The sequence below is a fragment of the Hyla sarda genome, unplaced genomic scaffold (genome assembly GCF_029499605.1).
Source record: "Hyla sarda isolate aHylSar1 unplaced genomic scaffold, aHylSar1.hap1 scaffold_1410, whole genome shotgun sequence".
Classification (NCBI taxonomy): domain Eukaryota; kingdom Metazoa; phylum Chordata; class Amphibia; order Anura; family Hylidae; genus Hyla; species Hyla sarda.
Genome location: NW_026608040.1, coordinates 17,975 through 36,368, shown reverse-complemented (window position 1 = coordinate 36,368; position 18,394 = coordinate 17,975). Strand labels below are relative to the sequence as shown.

General features: G+C 46.2%; 8 non-coding genes across 8 annotated transcripts; all 8 read left to right on the top strand.

The window, feature by feature from the left end:
• The first annotated feature begins 1,883 nt into the window (after nt 1-1,883).
• On the top strand, nt 1,884-2,074 carry LOC130306873 (U2 spliceosomal RNA). The gene has a single exon (XR_008856157.1). It is a non-coding gene; the product is annotated as a U2 spliceosomal RNA (small nuclear RNA).
• Nucleotides 2,075-4,169: 2,095 nt separating this feature from the next.
• LOC130306872 (U2 spliceosomal RNA) lies at nt 4,170-4,360 on the top strand. The gene has a single exon (XR_008856156.1). It is a non-coding gene; the product is annotated as a U2 spliceosomal RNA (small nuclear RNA).
• A 2,080-nt stretch (nt 4,361-6,440) lies between these two features.
• LOC130306863 (U2 spliceosomal RNA) lies at nt 6,441-6,631 on the top strand. The gene has a single exon (XR_008856147.1). It is a non-coding gene; the product is annotated as a U2 spliceosomal RNA (small nuclear RNA).
• Nucleotides 6,632-8,725: 2,094 nt separating this feature from the next.
• On the top strand, nt 8,726-8,916 carry LOC130306871 (U2 spliceosomal RNA). The gene has a single exon (XR_008856155.1). It is a non-coding gene; the product is annotated as a U2 spliceosomal RNA (small nuclear RNA).
• Nucleotides 8,917-11,017: 2,101 nt separating this feature from the next.
• Nucleotides 11,018-11,208, top strand: LOC130306870 (U2 spliceosomal RNA). The gene has a single exon (XR_008856154.1). It is a non-coding gene; the product is annotated as a U2 spliceosomal RNA (small nuclear RNA).
• A 2,088-nt stretch (nt 11,209-13,296) lies between these two features.
• On the top strand, nt 13,297-13,487 carry LOC130306869 (U2 spliceosomal RNA). The gene has a single exon (XR_008856153.1). It is a non-coding gene; the product is annotated as a U2 spliceosomal RNA (small nuclear RNA).
• Nucleotides 13,488-15,581: 2,094 nt separating this feature from the next.
• Nucleotides 15,582-15,772, top strand: LOC130306868 (U2 spliceosomal RNA). Its single transcript, XR_008856152.1, has one exon. It is a non-coding gene; the product is annotated as a U2 spliceosomal RNA (small nuclear RNA).
• A 2,091-nt stretch (nt 15,773-17,863) lies between these two features.
• On the top strand, nt 17,864-18,054 carry LOC130306867 (U2 spliceosomal RNA). The gene has a single exon (XR_008856151.1). It is a non-coding gene; the product is annotated as a U2 spliceosomal RNA (small nuclear RNA).
• Nucleotides 18,055-18,394: the final 340 nt, after the last annotated feature.

Here is an 18,394-nt window from a genome sequence, read left to right as displayed (position 1 = left end):
CTTAATTGGATCATTTGAGTAGCCAGCACACCTGTGCAGGTAGGGCATGACATGATAGGCAGCTGCCTTGATAGCGGGTGGGTGCTGAATGTTCCTAATTGACAAAATAAGATTAATGCTTATGAAGAAATATAAAATCTCATCCCTTCCCCAATATCGCGCCACACCCCTACCCCTTAATTCCCTGGTTGAACGTGATGGACATATGTCTTTTTTCGACCGTACTAACTATGTAACTATGTAACATAACATGGGGGGGGGGGGGGGTCTCCTGGCTGTTCACACAGGTGTGTCATTGCTGTACATTGACCATGCATTGCTTCTGTGGTATTGCAAAGGCAAAGACAAATGCTTCCAGCCATCCATTGCACTAATGGATTGGTCATCAGCTGGCTGTCTATGTCCCGCATCAATATAGACCAAAGTACAGAGGGTTAGGCTATGCTATTGTGCACCTACCTGATGCATCAGAAGGTGCGAGGCCCTTGCTAAATTCTGTGCACAGACTTTGAGATCTATGCTTTAGACTGTATCTAAACCTGCTCCAACATGGACTGACATTCTGGCCTACTTTCAGCCGATGCGACTTGTCTGTCGCTGAACAGTCGCTTTTTATGTATTCAGCACCTATGTATAATGTTGTAAAAATGCTCTAGAAGCTAAAGTCGCAGAAATGTCACACATATTTGGCCTGCAACTTTCTGTGCGACAAATTCAGACAGGAAAAATCAGTATAAATCCTTAGAAAATTATCCCCCAGTGTCTCCATCTGCTGGCGGTATTGAATAAGCATTGCTGCACTGATGGGGTATGCATTAGACGAAAAAAAAGAAGAAAAAGAAGAATAATACGCCCAGAAAAGAGGCGAAAAGGAGAAAAACGTAAAAAAACGTGAAAAAAAAGTAAGAGGAAGAGAAGGGAAAAAAAGGTGGAAATGGGTTTAAAAGTGATTTCGGCGGAGAAATATATATATATATATATATATATATATATATATATATATATATATATGCGCACACACACACATAGATATAAACGTATTCTCCGTTGAGATATTGCAGCCGCTGCTGTGTCCAGGCCCAGGAGCCTTAGCACTGTGCTGTGATGTCACTCAATACCACTGACATCACTAGGTGTAAACAACATCTCTCCTTTGCTGTGTATGTGACTATGGAGCTGTTTGGTGATGTCGTCTATTACGGCCTTCATAGAAGCAACAGGAGATTGTTGCATCCATCTTGAACCCTCAGAACTACAGTGCTATGATGTCACTCACTTCCACAGGCCTTGCAGAGTGTAAACAACAACAACCCAGCTTTGTTGTGTATGTAACCAAAGGGATTTGTGATGTCACCTAGAACCTTCACAGCAGCGACAGCTTTATGAGGAGCATCAGCACTGCTCTGCCTGAGCAGAACCATCACCGCCATAGGTTGTCAAATAACCCGGATTTAACCCACACAGGTAAGTCCAATGGGGTGCAGGCATGTCCTCTATGCTTACAGCTTCCCGTGGGTGTTGGTTTGATACCGTTTGGGGACAGCCAAGGAGGCATCTGCAGGCAACAAAGGTAGGTGTGTGCTTGTGTGTGTGTTTCCTATGCAGATCCTAAGCCCAGTGTCACATGCAAGTAGGAGGAGTAAGAAGGGTTCCTGGCAAATCCGGGTTATGGATTGCATTTAAAAAGGCCCCGTGGGAGTGCAATGGGCCCCTGTCTTGCTGCTTAGCAATAATGGTATGGGTTTAGGTTCTGCTGTGTGTACTGGTGGTTGACTGCCCCCCAGCCCAGAGTGTGCATGGAAAATTGTCTGGCAGCCTCCCTGACAGCAAGCAGTGATAGTGCCCATGAAGGGGACCTTGTTGGGCCCGCCCCTTTCACGGTTATCGCTTCTCGGCCTTTTGGCTAAGATCAAGTGTAGTATCTGTTCTTATCAGTTTAATATCTGATACGTCCCCTATCTGGGGACCATATATTAAATGGATTTTTGAGAACGGGGGCCGATTTCGAAGCTTGCTTCCGTCGCCCTATGCATTGACCCGATATGGCAGTATCTTCGGGTACAGTGCACCACCCCCTTACAGGGTTAAAAAGAAAGATTCCTACTTTCATTGCTACCTGCTTGCTGGCTAGCCAGCTAGCCAGCCCTGTGGGCCTTGCTGCTGCTGCAGCCAAAAAACAAAAGGTGGTGCTGCTGCTGCTTCTGCTGCTTCTGCTTCTGCTTGTGTCTGGCCCCTGTTGGAGCGTCCAGGCACAGGACTTCTGCTGCTGCTGACTAAATGGCCTCCTTAATTGGATCATTTGAGTAGCCAGCACACCTGTGCAGGTAGGGCATGACATGATAGGCAGCTGCCTTGATAGCGGGTGGGTGCTGAATGTTCCTAATTGACAAAATAAGATTAATGCTTATGAAGAAATATAAAATCTCATCCCTTCCCCAATATCGCGCCACACCCCTACCCCTTAATTCCCTGGTTGAACGTGATGGACATATGTCTTTTTTCGACCGTACTAACTATGTAACTATGTAACATAACATGGGGGGGGGGGGGGGGGGTCTCCTGGCTGTTCACACAGGTGTGTCATTGCTGTACATTGACCATGCATTGCTTCTGTGGTATTGCAAAGGCAAAGACAAATGCTTCCAGCCATCCATTGCACTAATGGATTGGTCATCAGCTGGCTGTCTATGTCCCGCATCAATATAGACCAAAGTACAGAGGGTTAGGCTATGCTATTGTGCACCTACCTGATGCATCAGAAGGTGCGAGGCCCTTGCTAAATTCTGTGCACAGACTTTGAGATCTATGCTTTAGACTGTATCTAAACCTGCTCCAACATGGACTGACATTCTGGCCTACTTTCAGCCGATGCGACTTGTCTGTCGCTGAACAGTCGCTTTTTATGTATTCAGCACCTATGTATAATGTTGTAAAAATGCTCTAGAAGCTAAAGTCGCAGAAATGTCACACATATTTGGCCTGCAACTTTCTGTGCGACAAATTCAGACAGGAAAAATCAGTATAAATCCTTAGAAAATTATCCCCCAGTGTCTCCATCTGCTGGCGGTATTGAATAAGCATTGCTGCACTGATGGGGTATGCATTAGACGAAAAAAAAGAAGAAAAAGAAGAATAATACGCCCAGAAAAGAGGCGAAAAGGAGAAAAACGTAAAAAAACGTGAAAAAAAAGTAAGAGGAAGAGAAGGGAAAAAAAGGTGGAAATGGGTTTAAAAGTGATTTCGGCGGAGAAATATATATATATATATATATATATATATATATATATATATATATATGCGCACACACACACATAGATATAAACGTATTCTCCGTTGAGATATTGCAGCCGCTGCTGTGTCCAGGCCCAGGAGCCTTAGCACTGTGCTGTGATGTCACTCAATACCACTGACATCACTAGGTGTAAACAACATCTCTCCTTTGCTGTGTATGTGACTATGGAGCTGTTTGGTGATGTCGTCTATTACGGCCTTCATAGAAGCAACAGGAGATTGTTGCATCCATCTTGAACCCTCAGAACTACAGTGCTATGATGTCACTCACTTCCACAGGCCTTGCAGAGTGTAAACAACAACAACCCAGCTTTGTTGTGTATGTAACCAAAGGGATTTGTGATGTCACCTAGAACCTTCACAGCAGCGACAGCTTTATGAGGAGCATCAGCACTGCTCTGCCTGAGCAGAACCATCACCGCCATAGGTTGTCAAATAACCCGGATTTAACCCACACAGGTAAGTCCAATGGGGTGCAGGCATGTCCTCTATGCTTACAGCTTCCCGTGGGTGTTGGTTTGATACCGTTTGGGGACAGCCAAGGAGGCATCTGCAGGCAACAAAGGTAGGTGTGTGCTTGTGTGTGTGTTTCCTATGCAGATCCTAAGCCCAGTGTCACATGCAAGTAGGAGGAGTAAGAAGGGTTCCTGGCAAATCCGGGTTATGGATTGCATTTAAAAAGGCCCCGTGGGAGTGCAATGGGCCCCTGTCTTGCTGCTTAGCAATAATGGTATGGGTTTAGGTTCTGCTGTGTGTACTGGTGGTTGACTGCCCCCCAGCCCAGAGTGTGCATGGAAAATTGTCTGGCAGCCTCCCTGACAGCAAGCAGTGATAGTGCCCATGAAGGGGACCTTGTTGGGCCCGCCCCTTTCACGGTTATCGCTTCTCGGCCTTTTGGCTAAGATCAAGTGTAGTATCTGTTCTTATCAGTTTAATATCTGATACGTCCCCTATCTGGGGACCATATATTAAATGGATTTTTGAGAACGGGGGCCGATTTCGAAGCTTGCTTCCGTCGCCCTATGCATTGACCCGATATGGCAGTATCTTCGGGTACAGTGCACCACCCCCTTACAGGGTTAAAAAGAAAGATTCCTACTTTCATTGCTACCTGCTTGCTGGCTAGCCAGCTAGCCAGCCCTGTGGGCCTTGCTGCTGCTGCAGCCAAAAAACAAAAGGTGGTGCTGCTGCTGCTTCTGCTGCTTCTGCTTCTGCTTGTGTCTGGCCCCTGTTGGAGCGTCCAGGCACAGGACTTCTGCTGCTGCTGACTAAATGGCCTCCTTAATTGGATCATTTGAGTAGCCAGCACACCTGTGCAGGTAGGGCATGACATGATAGGCAGCTGCCTTGATAGCGGGTGGGTGCTGAATGTTCCTAATTGACAAAATAAGATTAATGCTTATGAAGAAATATAAAATCTCATCCCTTCCCCAATATCGCGCCACACCCCTACCCCTTAATTCCCTGGTTGAACGTGATGGACATATGTCTTTTTTCGACCGTACTAACTATGTAACTATGTAACATAACATGGGGGGGGGGGGGGGTCTCCTGGCTGTTCACACAGGTGTGTCATTGCTGTACATTGACCATGCATTGCTTCTGTGGTATTGCAAAGGCAAAGACAAATGCTTCCAGCCATCCATTGCACTAATGGATTGGTCATCAGCTGGCTGTCTATGTCCCGCATCAATATAGACCAAAGTACAGAGGGTTAGGCTATGCTATTGTGCAATCAGAAGGTGCGAGGCCCTTGCTAAATTCTGTGCACAGACTTTGAGATCTATGCTTTAGACTGTATCTAAACCTGCTCCAACATGGACTGACATTCTGGCCTACTTTCAGCCGATGCGACTTGTCTGTCGCTGAACAGTCGCTTTTTATGTATTCAGCACCTATGTATAATGTTGTAAAAATGCTCTAGAAGCTAAAGTCGCAGAAATGTCACACATATTTGGCCTGCAACTTTCTGTGCGACAAATTCAGACAGGAAAAATCAGTATAAATCCTTAGAAAATTATCCCCCAGTGTCTCCATCTGCTGGCGGTATTGAATAAGCATTGCTGCACTGATGGGGTATGCATTAGACGAAAAAAAAGAAGAAAAAGAAGAATAATACGCCCAGAAAAGAGGCGAAAAGGAGAAAAACGTAAAAAAACGTGAAAAAAAAGTAAGAGGAAGAGAAGGGAAAAAAAGGTGGAAATGGGTTTAAAAGTGATTTCGGCGGAGAAATATATATATATATATATATATATATATATATATATATATATATATGCGCACACACACACATAGATATAAACGTATTCTCCGTTGAGATATTGCAGCCGCTGCTGTGTCCAGGCCCAGGAGCCTTAGCACTGTGCTGTGATGTCACTCAATACCACTGACATCACTAGGTGTAAACAACATCTCTCCTTTGCTGTGTATGTGACTATGGAGCTGTTTGGTGATGTCGTCTATTACGGCCTTCATAGAAGCAACAGGAGATTGTTGCATCCATCTTGAACCCTCAGAACTACAGTGCTATGATGTCACTCACTTCCACAGGCCTTGCAGAGTGTAAACAACAACAACCCAGCTTTGTTGTGTATGTAACCAAAGGGATTTGTGATGTCACCTAGAACCTTCACAGCAGCGACAGCTTTATGAGGAGCATCAGCACTGCTCTGCCTGAGCAGAACCATCACCGCCATAGGTTGTCAAATAACCCGGATTTAACCCACACAGGTAAGTCCAATGGGGTGCAGGCATGTCCTCTATGCTTACAGCTTCCCGTGGGTGTTGGTTTGATACCGTTTGGGGACAGCCAAGGAGGCATCTGCAGGCAACAAAGGTAGGTGTGTGCTTGTGTGTGTGTTTCCTATGCAGATCCTAAGCCCAGTGTCACATGCAAGTAGGAGGAGTAAGAAGGGTTCCTGGCAAATCCGGGTTATGGATTGCATTTAAAAAGGCCCCGTGGGAGTGCAATGGGCCCCTGTCTTGCTGCTTAGCAATAATGGTATGGGTTTAGGTTCTGCTGTGTGTACTGGTGGTTGACTGCCCCCCAGCCCAGAGTGTGCATGGAAAATTGTCTGGCAGCCTCCCTGACAGCAAGCAGTGATAGTGCCCATGAAGGGGACCTTGTTGGGCCCGCCCCTTTCACGGTTATCGCTTCTCGGCCTTTTGGCTAAGATCAAGTGTAGTATCTGTTCTTATCAGTTTAATATCTGATACGTCCCCTATCTGGGGACCATATATTAAATGGATTTTTGAGAACGGGGGCCAATTTCGAAGCTTGCTTCCGTCGCCCTATGCATTGACCCGATATGGCAGTATCTTCGGGTACAGTGCACCACCCCCTTACAGGGTTAAAAAGAAAGATTCCTACTTTCATTGCTACTTGCTTGCTGGCTAGCCAGCTAGCCAGCCCTGTGGGCCTTGCTGCTGCTGCAGCCAAAAAACAAAAGGTGGTGCTGCTGCTGCTTCTGCTGCTTCTGCTTCTGCTTGTGTCTGGCCCCTGTTGGAGCGTCCAGGCACAGGACTTCTGCTGCTGCTGACTAAATGGCCTCCTTAATTGGATCATTTGAGTAGCCAGCACACCTGTGCAGGTAGGGCATGACATGATAGGCAGCTGCCTTGATAGCGGGTGGGTGCTGAATGTTCCTAATTGACAAAATAAGATTAATGCTTATGAAGAAATATAAAATCTCATCCCTTCCCCAATATCGCGCCACACCCCTACCCCTTAATTCCCTGGTTGAACGTGATGGACATATGTCTTTTTTCGACCGTACTAACTATGTAACTATGTAACATAACATGGGGGGGGGGGGGGGGGTCTCCTGGCTGTTCACACAGGTGTGTCATTGCTGTACATTGACCATGCATTGCTTCTGTGGTATTGCAAAGGCAAAGACAAATGCTTCCAGCCATCCATTGCACTAATGGATTGGTCATCAGCTGGCTGTCTATGTCCCGCATCAATATAGACCAAAGTACAGAGGGTTAGGCTATGCTATTGTGCACCTACCTGATGCATCAGAAGGTGCGAGGCCCTTGCTAAATTCTGTGCACAGACTTTGAGATCTATGCTTTAGACTGTATCTAAACCTGCTCCAACATGGACTGACATTCTGGCCTACTTTCAGCCGATGCGACTTGTCTGTCGCTGAACAGTCGCTTTTTATGTATTCAGCACCTATGTATAATGTTGTAAAAATGCTCTAGAAGCTAAAGTCGCAGAAATGTCACACATATTTGGCCTGCAACTTTCTGTGCGACAAATTCAGACAGGAAAAATCAGTATAAATCCTTAGAAAATTATCCCCCAGTGTCTCCATCTGCTGGCGGTATTGAATAAGCATTGCTGCACTGATGGGGTATGCATTAGACGAAAAAAAAGAAGAAAAAGAAGAATAATACGCCCAGAAAAGAGGCGAAAAGGAGAAAAACGTAAAAAAACGTGAAAAAAAAGTAAGAGGAAGAGAAGGGAAAAAAAGGTGGAAATGGGTTTAAAAGTGATTTCGGCGGAGAAATATATATATATATATATATATATATATATATATATATATATATATGCGCACACACACACATAGATATAAACGTATTCTCCGTTGAGATATTGCAGCCGCTGCTGTGTCCAGGCCCAGGAGCCTTAGCACTGTGCTGTGATGTCACTCAATACCACTGACATCACTAGGTGTAAACAACATCTCTCCTTTGCTGTGTATGTGACTATGGAGCTGTTTGGTGATGTCGTCTATTACGGCCTTCATAGAAGCAACAGGAGATTGTTGCATCCATCTTGAACCCTCAGAACTACAGTGCTATGATGTCACTCACTTCCACAGGCCTTGCAGAGTGTAAACAACAACAACCCAGCTTTGTTGTGTATGTAACCAAAGGGATTTGTGATGTCACCTAGAACCTTCACAGCAGCGACAGCTTTATGAGGAGCATCAGCACTGCTCTGCCTGAGCAGAACCATCACCGCCATAGGTTGTCAAATAACCCGGATTTAACCCACACAGGTAAGTCCAATGGGGTGCAGGCATGTCCTCTATGCTTACAGCTTCCCGTGGGTGTTGGTTTGATACCGTTTGGGGACAGCCAAGGAGGCATCTGCAGGCAACAAAGGTAGGTGTGTGCTTGTGTGTGTGTTTCCTATGCAGATCCTAAGCCCAGTGTCACATGCAAGTAGGAGGAGTAAGAAGGGTTCCTGGCAAATCCGGGTTATGGATTGCATTTAAAAAGGCCCCGTGGGAGTGCAATGGGCCCCTGTCTTGCTGCTTAGCAATAATGGTATGGGTTTAGGTTCTGCTGTGTGTACTGGTGGTTGACTGCCCCCCAGCCCAGAGTGTGCATGGAAAATTGTCTGGCAGCCTCCCTGACAGCAAGCAGTGATAGTGCCCATGAAGGGGACCTTGTTGGGCCCGCCCCTTTCACGGTTATCGCTTCTCGGCCTTTTGGCTAAGATCAAGTGTAGTATCTGTTCTTATCAGTTTAATATCTGATACGTCCCCTATCTGGGGACCATATATTAAATGGATTTTTGAGAACGGGGGCCGATTTCGAAGCTTGCTTCCGTCGCCCTATGCATTGACCCGATATGGCAGTATCTTCGGGTACAGTGCACCACCCCCTTACAGGGTTAAAAAGAAAGATTCCTACTTTCATTGCTACCTGCTTGCTGGCTAGCCAGCTAGCCAGCCCTGTGGGCCTTGCTGCTGCTGCAGCCAAAAAACAAAAGGTGGTGCTGCTGCTGCTTCTGCTGCTTCTGCTTCTGCTTGTGTCTGGCCCCTGTTGGAGCGTCCAGGCACAGGACTTCTGCTGCTGCTGACTAAATGGCCTCCTTAATTGGATCATTTGAGTAGCCAGCACACCTGTGCAGGTAGGGCATGACATGATAGGCAGCTGCCTTGATAGCGGGTGGGTGCTGAATGTTCCTAATTGACAAAATAAGATTAATGCTTATGAAGAAATATAAAATCTCATCCCTTCCCCAATATCGCGCCACACCCCTACCCCTTAATTCCCTGGTTGAACGTGATGGACATATGTCTTTTTTCGACCGTACTAACTATGTAACTATGTAACATAACATGGGGGGGGGGGGGGGGGGTCTCCTGGCTGTTCACACAGGTGTGTCATTGCTGTACATTGACCATGCATTGCTTCTGTGGTATTGCAAAGGCAAAGACAAATGCTTCCAGCCATCCATTGCACTAATGGATTGGTCATCAGCTGGCTGTCTATGTCCCGCATCAATATAGACCAAAGTACAGAGGGTTAGGCTATGCTATTGTGCACCTACCTGATGCATCAGAAGGTGCGAGGCCCTTGCTAAATTCTGTGCACAGACTTTGAGATCTATGCTTTAGACTGTATCTAAACCTGCTCCAACATGGACTGACATTCTGGCCTACTTTCAGCCGATGCGACTTGTCTGTCGCTGAACAGTCGCTTTTTATGTATTCAGCACCTATGTATAATGTTGTAAAAATGCTCTAGAAGCTAAAGTCGCAGAAATGTCACACATATTTGGCCTGCAACTTTCTGTGCGACAAATTCAGACAGGAAAAATCAGTATAAATCCTTAGAAAATTATCCCCCAGTGTCTCCATCTGCTGGCGGTATTGAATAAGCATTGCTGCACTGATGGGGTATGCATTAGACGAAAAAAAAGAAGAAAAAGAAGAATAATACGCCCAGAAAAGAGGCGAAAAGGAGAAAAACGTAAAAAAACGTGAAAAAAAAGTAAGAGGAAGAGAAGGGAAAAAAAGGTGGAAATGGGTTTAAAAGTGATTTCGGCGGAGAAATATATATATATATATATATATATATATATATATATATATATATATATGCGCACACACACACATAGATATAAACGTATTCTCCGTTGAGATATTGCAGCCGCTGCTGTGTCCAGGCCCAGGAGCCTTAGCACTGTGCTGTGATGTCACTCAATACCACTGACATCACTAGGTGTAAACAACATCTCTCCTTTGCTGTGTATGTGACTATGGAGCTGTTTGGTGATGTCGTCTATTACGGCCTTCATAGAAGCAACAGGAGATTGTTGCATCCATCTTGAACCCTCAGAACTACAGTGCTATGATGTCACTCACTTCCACAGGCCTTGCAGAGTGTAAACAACAACAACCCAGCTTTGTTGTGTATGTAACCAAAGGGATTTGTGATGTCACCTAGAACCTTCACAGCAGCGACAGCTTTATGAGGAGCATCAGCACTGCTCTGCCTGAGCAGAACCATCACCGCCATAGGTTGTCAAATAACCCGGATTTAACCCACACAGGCAGGTAAGTCCAATGGGGTGCAGGCATGTCCTCTATGCTTACAGCTTCCCGTGGGTGTTGGTTTGATACCGTTTGGGGACAGCCAAGGAGGCATCTGCAGGCAACAAAGGTAGGTGTGTGCTTGTGTGTGTGTTTCCTATGCAGATCCTAAGCCCAGTGTCACATGCAAGTAGGAGGAGTAAGAAGGGTTCCTGGCAAATCCGGGTTATGGATTGCATTTAAAAAGGCCCCGTGGGAGTGCAATGGGCCCCTGTCTTGCTGCTTAGCAATAATGGTATGGGTTTAGGTTCTGCTGTGTGTACTGGTGGTTGACTGCCCCCCAGCCCAGAGTGTGCATGGAAAATTGTCTGGCAGCCTCCCTGACAGCAAGCAGTGATAGTGCCCATGAAGGGGACCTTGTTGGGCCCGCCCCTTTCACGGTTATCGCTTCTCGGCCTTTTGGCTAAGATCAAGTGTAGTATCTGTTCTTATCAGTTTAATATCTGATACGTCCCCTATCTGGGGACCATATATTAAATGGATTTTTGAGAACGGGGGCCGATTTCGAAGCTTGCTTCCGTCGCCCTATGCATTGACCCGATATGGCAGTATCTTCGGGTACAGTGCACCACCCCCTTACAGGGTTAAAAAGAAAGATTCCTACTTTCATTGCTACCTGCTTGCTGGCTAGCCAGCTAGCCAGCCCTGTGGGCCTTGCTGCTGCTGCAGCCAAAAAACAAAAGGTGGTGCTGCTGCTGCTTCTGCTGCTTCTGCTTCTGCTTGTGTCTGGCCCCTGTTGGAGCGTCCAGGCACAGGACTTCTGCTGCTGCTGACTAAATGGCCTCCTTAATTGGATCATTTGAGTAGCCAGCCTGTGCAGGTAGGGCATGACATGATAGGCAGCTGCCTTGATAGCGGGTGGGTGCTGAATGTTCCTAATTGACAAAATAAGATTAATGCTTATGAAGAAATATAAAATCTCATCCCTTCCCCAATATCGCGCCACACCCCTACCCCTTAATTCCCTGGTTGAACGTGATGGACATATGTCTTTTTTCGACCGTACTAACTATGTAACTATGTAACATAACATGGGGGGGGGGGGGGGGGTCTCCTGGCTGTTCACACAGGTGTGTCATTGCTGTACATTGACCATGCATTGCTTCTGTGGTATTGCAAAGGCAAAGACAAATGCTTCCAGCCATCCATTGCACTAATGGATTGGTCATCAGCTGGCTGTCTATGTCCCGCATCAATATAGACCAAAGTACAGAGGGTTAGGCTATGCTATTGTGCACCTACCTGATGCATCAGAAGGTGCGAGGCCCTTGCTAAATTCTGTGCACAGACTTTGAGATCTATGCTTTAGACTGTATCTAAACCTGCTCCAACATGGACTGACATTCTGGCCTACTTTCAGCCGATGCGACTTGTCTGTCGCTGAACAGTCGCTTTTTATGTATTCAGCACCTATGTATAATGTTGTAAAAATGCTCTAGAAGCTAAAGTCGCAGAAATGTCACACATATTTGGCCTGCAACTTTCTGTGCGACAAATTCAGACAGGAAAAATCAGTATAAATCCTTAGAAAATTATCCCCCAGTGTCTCCATCTGCTGGCGGTATTGAATAAGCATTGCTGCACTGATGGGGTATGCATTAGACGAAAAAAAAGAAGAAAAAGAAGAATAATACGCCCAGAAAAGAGGCGAAAAGGAGAAAAACGTAAAAAAACGTGAAAAAAAAGTAAGAGGAAGAGAAGGGAAAAAAAGGTGGAAATGGGTTTAAAAGTGATTTCGGCGGAGAGAAATATATATATATATATATATATATATATATATATATATATATGCGCACACACACACATAGATATAAACGTATTCTCCGTTGAGATATTGCAGCCGCTGCTGTGTCCAGGCCCAGGAGCCTTAGCACTGTGCTGTGATGTCACTCAATACCACTGACATCACTAGGTGTAAACAACATCTCTCCTTTGCTGTGTATGTGACTATGGAGCTGTTTGGTGATGTCGTCTATTACGGCCTTCATAGAAGCAACAGGAGATTGTTGCATCCATCTTGAACCCTCAGAACTACAGTGCTATGATGTCACTCACTTCCACAGGCCTTGCAGAGTGTAAACAACAACAACCCAGCTTTGTTGTGTATGTAACCAAAGGGATTTGTGATGTCACCTAGAACCTTCACAGCAGCGACAGCTTTATGAGGAGCATCAGCACTGCTCTGCCTGAGCAGAACCATCACCGCCATAGGTTGTCAAATAACCCGGATTTAACCCACACAGGTAAGTCCAATGGGGTGCAGGCATGTCCTCTATGCTTACAGCTTCCCGTGGGTGTTGGTTTGATACCGTTTGGGGACAGCCAAGGAGGCATCTGCAGGCAACAAAGGTAGGTGTGTGCTTGTGTGTGTGTTTCCTATGCAGATCCTAAGCCCAGTGTCACATGCAAGTAGGAGGAGTAAGAAGGGTTCCTGGCAAATCCGGGTTATGGATTGCATTTAAAAAGGCCCCGTGGGAGTGCAATGGGCCCCTGTCTTGCTGCTTAGCAATAATGGTATGGGTTTAGGTTCTGCTGTGTGTACTGGTGGTTGACTGCCCCCCAGCCCAGAGTGTGCATGGAAAATTGTCTGGCAGCCTCCCTGACAGCAAGCAGTGATAGTGCCCATGAAGGGGACCTTGTTGGGCCCGCCCCTTTCACGGTTATCGCTTCTCGGCCTTTTGGCTAAGATCAAGTGTAGTATCTGTTCTTATCAGTTTAATATCTGATACGTCCCCTATCTGGGGACCATATATTAAATGGATTTTTGAGAACGGGGGCCGATTTCGAAGCTTGCTTCCGTCGCCCTATGCATTGACCCGATATGGCAGTATCTTCGGGTACAGTGCACCACCCCCTTACAGGGTTAAAAAGAAAGATTCCTACTTTCATTGCTACCTGCTTGCTGGCTAGCCAGCTAGCCAGCCCTGTGGGCCTTGCTGCTGCTGCAGCCAAAAAACAAAAGGTGGTGCTGCTGCTGCTTCTGCTGCTTCTGCTTGTGTCTGGCCCCTGTTGGAGCGTCCAGGCACAGGACTTCTGCTGCTGCTGACTAAATGGCCTCCTTAATTGGATCATTTGAGTAGCCAGCACACCTGTGCAGGTAGGGCATGACATGATAGGCAGCTGCCTTGATAGCGGGTGGGTGCTGAATGTTCCTAATTGACAAAATAAGATTAATGCTTATGAAGAAATATAAAATCTCATCCCTTCCCCAATATCGCGCCACACCCCTACCCCTTAATTCCCTGGTTGAACGTGATGGACATATGTCTTTTTTCGACCGTACTAACTATGTAACTATGTAACATAACATGGGGGGGGGGGGGGGGGGGGGGGGGTCTCCTGGCTGTTCACACAGGTGTGTCATTGCTGTACATTGACCATGCATTGCTTCTGTGGTATTGCAAAGGCAAAGACAAATGCTTCCAGCCATCCATTGCACTAATGGATTGGTCATCAGCTGGCTGTCTATGTCCCGCATCAATATAGACCAAAGTACAGAGGGTTAGGCTATGCTATTGTGCACCTACCTGATGCATCAGAAGGTGCGAGGCCCTTGCTAAATTCTGTGCACAGACTTTGAGATCTATGCTTTAGACTGTATCTAAACCTGCTCCAACATGGACTGACATTCTGGCCTACTTTCAGCCGATGCGACTTGTCTGTCGCTGAACAGTCGCTTTTTATGTATTCAGCACCTATGTATAATGTTGTAAAAATGCTCTAGAAGCTAAAGTCGCAGAAATGTCACACATATTTGGCCTGCAACTTTCTGTGCGACAAATTCAGACAGGAAAAATCAGTATAAATCCTTAGAAAATTATCCCCCAGTGTCTCCATCTGCTGGCGGTATTGAATAAGCATTGCTGCACTGATGGGGTATGCATTAGACGAAAAAAAAGAAGAAAAAGAAGAATAATACGCCCAGAAAAGAGGCGAAAAGGAGAAAAACGTAAAAAAACGTGAAAAAAAAGTAAGAGGAAGAGAAGGGAAAAAAAGGTGGAAATGGGTTTAAAAGTGATTTCGGCGGAGAAATATATATATATATATATATATATATATATATATATATATATATGCGCACACACACACATAGATATAAACGTATTCTCCGTTGAGATATTGCAGCCGCTGCTGTGTCCAGGCCCAGGAGCCTTAGCACTGTGCTGTGATGTCACTCAATACCACTGACATCACTAGGTGTAAACAACATCTCTCCTTTGCTGTGTATGTGACTATGGAGCTGTTTGGTGATGTCGTCTATTACGGCCTTCATAGAAGCAACAGGAGATTGTTGCATCCATCTTGAACCCTCAGAACTACAGTGCTATGATGTCACTCACTTCCACAGGCCTTGCAGAGTGTAAACAACAACAACCCAGCTTTGTTGTGTATGTAACCAAAGGGATTTGTGATGTCACCTAGAACCTTCACAGCAGCGACAGCTTTATGAGGAGCATCAGCACTGCTCTGCCTGAGCAGAACCATCACCGCCATAGGTTGTCAAATAACCCGGATTTAACCCACACAGGTAAGTCCAATGGGGTGCAGGCATGTCCTCTATGCTTACAGCTTCCCGTGGGTGTTGGTTTGATACCGTTTGGGGACAGCCAAGGAGGCATCTGCAGGCAACAAAGGTAGGTGTGTGCTTGTGTGTGTGTTTCCTATGCAGATCCTAAGCCCAGTGTCACATGCAAGTAGGAGGAGTAAGAAGGGTTCCTGGCAAATCCGGGTTATGGATTGCATTTAAAAAGGCCCCGTGGGAGTGCAATGGGCCCCTGTCTTGCTGCTTAGCAATAATGGTATGGGTTTAGGTTCTGCTGTGTGTACTGGTGGTTGACTGCCCCCCAGCCCAGAGTGTGCATGGAAAATTGTCTGGCAGCCTCCCTGACAGCAAGCAGTGATAGTGCCCATGAAGGGGACCTTGTTGGGCCCGCCCCTTTCACGGTTATCGCTTCTCGGCCTTTTGGCTAAGATCAAGTGTAGTATCTGTTCTTATCAGTTTAATATCTGATACGTCCCCTATCTGGGGACCATATATTAAATGGATTTTTGAGAACGGGGGCCGATTTCGAAGCTTGCTTCCGTCGCCCTATGCATTGACCCGATATGGCAGTATCTTCGGGTACAGTGCACCACCCCCTTACAGGGTTAAAAAGAAAGATTCCTACTTTCATTGCTACCTGCTTGCTGGCTAGCCAGCTAGCCAGCCCTGTGGGCCTTGCTGCTGCTGCAGCCAAAAAACAAAAGGTGGTGCTGCTGCTGCTTCTGCTGCTTCTGCTTGTGTCTGGCCCCTGTTGGAGCGTCCAGGCACAGGACTTCTGCTGCTGCTGACTAAATGGCCTCCTTAATTGGATCATTTGAGTAGCCAGCACACCTGTGCAGGTAGGGCATGACATGATAGGCAGCTGCCTTGATAGCGGGTGGGTGCTGAATGTTCCTAATTGACAAAATAAGATTAATGCTTATGAAGAAATATAAAATCTCATCCCTTCCCCAATATCGCGCCACACCCCTACCCCTTAATTCCCTGGTTGAACGTGATGGACATATGTCTTTTTTCGACCGTACTAACTATGTAACTATGTAACATAACATGGGGGGGGGGGGGGGGGGTCTCCTGGCTGTTCACACAGGTGTGTCATTGCTGTACATTGACCATGCATTGCTTCTGTGGTATTGCAAAGGCAAAGACAAATGCTTCCAGCCATCCATTGCACTAATGGATTGGTCATCAGCTGGCTGTCTATGTCCCGCATCAATATAGACCAAAGTACAGAGGGTTAGGCTATGCTATTGTGCACCTACCTGATGCATCAGAAGGTGCGAGGCCCTTGCTAAATTCTGTGCACAGACTTTGAGATCTATGCTTTAGACTGTATCTAAACCTGCTCCAACATGGACTGACATTCTGGCCTACTTTCAGCCGATGCGACTTGTCTGTCGCTGAACAGTCGCTTTTTATGTATTCAGCACCTATGTATAATGTTGTAAAAATGCTCTAGAAGCTAAAGTCGCAGAAATGTCACACATATTTGGCCTGCAACTTTCTGTGCGACAAATTCAGACAGGAAAAATCAGTATAAATCCTTAGAAAATTATCCCCCAGTGTCTCCATCTGCTGGCGGTATTGAATAAGCATTGCTGCACTGATGGGGTATGCATTAGACGAAAAAAAAGAAGAAAAAGAAGAATAATACGCCCAGAAAAGAGGCGAAAAGGAGAAAAACGTAAAAAAACGTGAAAAAAAAGTAAGAGGAAGAGAAGGGAAAAAAAGGTGGAAATGGGTTTAAAAGTGATTTCGGCGGAGAAATATATATATATATATATATATATATATATATATATATATATATATATGCGCACACACACACATAGATATAAACGTATTCTCCGTTGAGATATTGCAGCCGCTGCTGTGTCCAGGCCCAGGAGCCTTAGCACTGTGCTGTGATGTCACTCAATACCACTGACATCACTAGGTGTAAACAACATCTCTCCTTTGCTGTGTATGTGACTATGGAGCTGTTTGGTGATGTCGTCTATTACGGCCTTCATAGAAGCAACAGGAGATTGTTGCATCCATCTTGAACCCTCAGAACTACAGTGCTATGATGTCACTCACTTCCACAGGCCTTGCAGAGTGTAAACAACAACAACCCAGCTTTGTTGTGTATGTAACCAAAGGGATTTGTGATGTCACCTAGAACCTTCACAGCAGCGACAGCTTTATGAGGAGCATCAGCACTGCTCTGCCTGAGCAGAACCATCACCGCCATAGGTTGTCAAATAACCCGGATTTAACCCACACAGGTAAGTCCAATGGCGTGCAGGCATGTCCTCTATGCTTACAGCTTCCCGTGGGTGTTGGTTTGATACCGTTTGGGGACAGCCAAGGAGGCATCTGCAGGCAACAAAGGTAGGTGTGTGCTTGTGTGTGTGTTTCCTATGCAGATCCTAAGCCCAGTGTCACATGCAAGTAGGAGGAGTAAGAAGGGTTCCTGGCAAATCCGGGTTATGGATTGCATTTAAAAAGGCCCCGTGGGAGTGCAATGGGCCCCTGTCTTGCTGCTTAGCAATAATGGTATGGGTTTAGGTTCTGCTGTGTGTACTGGTGGTTGACTGCGCCCCAGCCCAGAGTGTGCATGGAAAATTGTCTGGCAGCCTCCCTGACAGCAAGCAGTGATAGTGCCCATGAAGGGGACCTTGTTGGGCCCGCCCCTTTCACGGTTATCGCTTCTCGGCCTTTTGGCTAAGATCAAGTGTAGTATCTGTTCTTATCAGTTTAATATCTGATACGTCCCCTATCTGGGGACCATATATTAAATGGATTTTTGAGAACGGGGGCCGATTTCGAAGCTTGCTTCCGTCGCCCTATGCATTGACCCGATATGGCAGTATCTTCGGGTACAGTGCACCACCCCCTTACAGGGTTAAAAAGAAAGATTCCTACTTTCATTGCTACCTGCTTGCTGGCTAGCCAGCTAGCCAGCCCTGTGGGCCTTGCTGCTGCTGCAGCCAAAAAACAAAAGGTGGTGCTGCTGCTGCTTCTGCTTGTGTCTGGCCCCTGTTGGAGCGTCCAGGCACAGGACTTCTGCTGCTGCTGACTAAATGGCCTCCTTAATTGGATCATTTGAGTAGCCAGCACACCTGTGCAGGTAGGGCATGACATGATAGGCAGCTGCCTTGATAGCGGGTGGGTGCTGAATGTTCCTAATTGACAAAATAAGATTAATGCTTATGAAGAAATATAAAATCTCATC